Genomic DNA, 3,853 nt, shown 5'->3' with positions numbered 1-3,853 from the left:
TTGACTAATGAAAGGCCAGTGAGCTTCAACAATGGTCTTTGTTTAAGGAATAATGCACATGGCTATGTTCTGTGGGGGAGGGGCTATGGTTAGGCAATTTATCGCTGCCTTCAGGATGGCTCAAAATGCCCACCTACAGTACGCATTCAGAATAACACCACAATTCAAAAATACTTCAGGAAGTTTGAAAGAAAATGCCTGCCAGTTTAAAAAAAAATTAAATCATCTCTGCCCGTAACTGCAAAGGAGCAAACAGGAACAATATTTAAAGTGAATGAACATTTCCTGGTTTTGTTTAATAATGCTCCTTAGATAGAAAAAAAGATCCGAGAAGGGTTGGAAATGGTGTAATCCAGGATAGGTCCACTTTTCTATCACATAAAGTTATAAGTTTCAGTTCATTAGAAATATGGATTTACTAATGGAATGCTTTGTTGCTGTGACAAATGACTATGATCGATGAGTTCAAAGTGTTGGAAAAAAAGCCTGAATTGAGCACTTATTTTCTGATTCTTTTTATTAAGTTGTTTGTCAGGGAAATTATTAATGACTTTGATTTATAAACCCCTGGTATTATCTTTCATTTAGATAGAATTTAGTGTCATAATGTGAAACTATATTAAAATCAGTGAAAAGATGGCTATAAATAGGAAAATATTAACTTCTCTGGTATATCCCACGGCAAATGCAAATGATACCAGACTATATAATATAAAGATACACTAGTGAGATCACTATTCTCGCACTACAATGTAAAAATGTAAATAATGTGCAAGACCAAAAAAAAAGCACCAATGTTGCTATTAGGCATCCACAGGAGTTCCTGATCAGTAGTCTAATCTAGGATTAAACATATCAAAGCAGTTAAGAACTTACATGTACGGTTACTGGAGATATATGTGTAAGTATCTGTAATTTCCAAAACAAGCCCCTTAACAAATCCCAGAGCAAAAGAAAAAATCATATTGAATGAGTTTGTCAGAATTCTCCATCCTCTGATTGGTGGAAAGATACACTGGGATTAAATTGATGTCATTGATTTGGACTGAGTACCTTTTTACTCATGTCTATCTAGCAGGTTATGAACCATGACTGGTTGACCCTGTGTCTATTGCTATGGTATCTATACAAGGAACCTATTAGTCTGTTAGAGCAGCAATCTAGCCTGCAATGGTGCAGAGGTGTACGTACAGTCTCTTCAAATTGTCCTATTGTGTGGAAACAAATATGACAGATACAATACAGCAGGATTACAAAGTTTCTTGAATGCAAGTTCCCAGCAGTGCTTTCAAAATACATTAGCAACATGATTTTTTTTTCTGCATGTTGACATTTCTACTCATGTGAACAGTGGTTCACAGGTGCAAAGCTGCTGTGCAAGAGTGGGCTTTATTCAACACTACAAGAGCTACTGAGTCCATTACTGAGGTATTGTACATGGTAAGATATACAAGAAACAAGTTTCCAGAAGCAATATTTGGTGGCATTACCACGTATAACAAATTGATCGCTTTGAATCGCCATTTCTGCTCTTTTCATTCATGCCAAATACACTCCATAGGATGGGAGTTTTATTTTTGATGATGGGTGCATAGATACTTAAAACTCCAGACTGAAAATGAAAGCCCTAATATACGCAGTTTAAATACAAAATCAAACATTACTAAATTAAAGCATCAAAACTTGCTTTAATGCTTAAAAGGATAGTGGGCTGAATTTTATGGGGCTTGCAGGAGCAGGCTGGGAGGCTGGGGGAGGGGTTTGGAAAAATGGGAGGGAGGCTGGGGGTTTGGAGTGCCCGTCACCTTCCTACTACCATGGCATTCTGCCAACAGTGGAGAAGGTGGAGGATGGCTCTCATACCCAGAGGACAATTGTACCACAAGTGGCCAATTAAGAGCCTCTTTCCACCACTGCTGGGATATTAACAGAGACCACCTGCTAAATCCTGGCAGCCTCCCTGCAGGCTCGAGGTGGAGGCCGTCCTAATTGAGTACCCTGTGACATGGGGAGGGGCCCCACAGCAGTAATGGCTGGCCTCCCTTCTGTCACCAACACCATCCACTCCCCTCACCATGGCCTGCCTGACTAACACCAATGAGTCTGATCCAAGCTATCTTGTTCTAAGGGTGGAGTCCATGCTGTTTCTCTGGGCTGGTTGCAGTCCCAATGATGGCCACCGCTCCCAGTGGCACTACTGGGACTGCTGGCCTACCGATTTGCTCATTAGCTGCCTGATTGCCACAGAATCCGGTCTGGATGCCCCCAAATGGCTGAGGCAGGATTCCCCCTGGCTTTCGGACCCGTTGTCAGTGCCAATGCCATCCTGAATAGAGCCCATGGTGGGTGAATTTCATCGTTGTCATTTGCAGGTGAGGTGCATTTGAATTGTTTCTGCTTTGGCTGAGTTTTTTGGAAGTACTCTGCTAGAGTCCTGGGATCTTATGGATAGCTGGTGCTTAAAATTAATGGAGTACTAAAACACATGCGCCCCAAAGAAAACATTGCCAGATTGATAGCACAGTCTTGGTTTCCTCTGGGGATAGGTATTTTAGTGCTCTAATGGATGTCTGGGCTCCCAGCCAAGCAGCTTGAGCCCAGCCCCAGAAAAAACATTGTTTGATTGGCAGCTCAGGCTCTCTGGTCTCTGTTGTTAATTTTACAATATTTGTTTACACAGGTTAAGTGATTTTAAAGGTTTGTGATTTTTATTATTGATATTTGGAAGGGTCTGAGTGATTGACACTTTTATTAGCTGGTAGTGAAATGACATTTTTTCAATATAGGAGAAAGTAATGAATTAATTAATTTTGAAAGCTTTTTTTTAAGACATCCCACTACACACTATAGGGTCCATTGGTTCTAGACAATGTACAGTGGGTCAATAGGCATGGAAGTGCCATAGCTTGGCATAGGGGGCATGAGGGGCCATGGATTTGGTGGAAGGGCAGAGCTTGGCATTAGGAGAGTGAGGGGTCATGGTAGGTGGGCAGGGTCATGAGGTGGCATGCATGGGAATGGGAAGTGTTTGGAAGGTGAGGGAATGAAGGGTGAGTGCTGGAGGGCATTTGTGTTTTTATTTTAGCTGAGACAAAGTTTCATGTCACATAGGCGGGCCTTTTAAACTGTCCACCTCTGCACACGGCAGCCCCTCCAAATTCCTTCCCAGGTCAGTTAGCCCGATTCCAGCCCACATCCGCCCCCCCCGGCAATGAAGATCCCGCCTTTGTGGGCACTTTCTCCTGAGGTGGACAGGTTGAGCCAGGAATTTTCCTGACTCCCGCTGCCCACCTCGTGGATGAAAATCCAGGATAATGTCTCCATTGGCCCTCTCAATTGTGAAGGACAAATGGAAAACATTCATTAAGAATCATGCCCATATCCTCCGCCTCTACACACAGGTTACCTTTTTAATTTCTAATAGGGCCTACTCTTTCCTTAGGTATCCTCTTGCTTTTTATTGATAAAACATTGATGGATTTTCCTTTATTTGACTTGCCAATTTATTTTAATGCCTTATCTTTGCTTTCCTAATTTCCTTTCTAATTTTACCTCTGTACTTTCTATACTTCGCTAGGCTTTCTGCAGTATTGAGCTTTTGGTATGTGGCATAGTTTTCTCTTTTTGCCTTTTCCTACCTTGTATGTCACTTGACATGCATGGGCTCCATGTTTGGGAGGCCAACCCTTTTTCTTTGTGGGAACAGATGTGTTCTGATCTCTCACTATCTCCTCCATGCATCAAACATCGTGATGTGTGTGCTCATTATCGTTCTCCGGTATGCCACCCTACTGAAGTCTGCATTTGCAGCAGAACACATCGGTGAGCTCGTTGTATGAGCTAGCACAGGAAC

This window comes from Cetorhinus maximus, chromosome 22 (assembly GCF_964194155.1).
Source record: "Cetorhinus maximus chromosome 22, sCetMax3.hap1.1, whole genome shotgun sequence".
Taxonomy (NCBI): Eukaryota; Metazoa; Chordata; class Chondrichthyes; order Lamniformes; family Cetorhinidae; genus Cetorhinus; species Cetorhinus maximus.
This window is presented reverse-complemented; position numbering follows the sequence as displayed.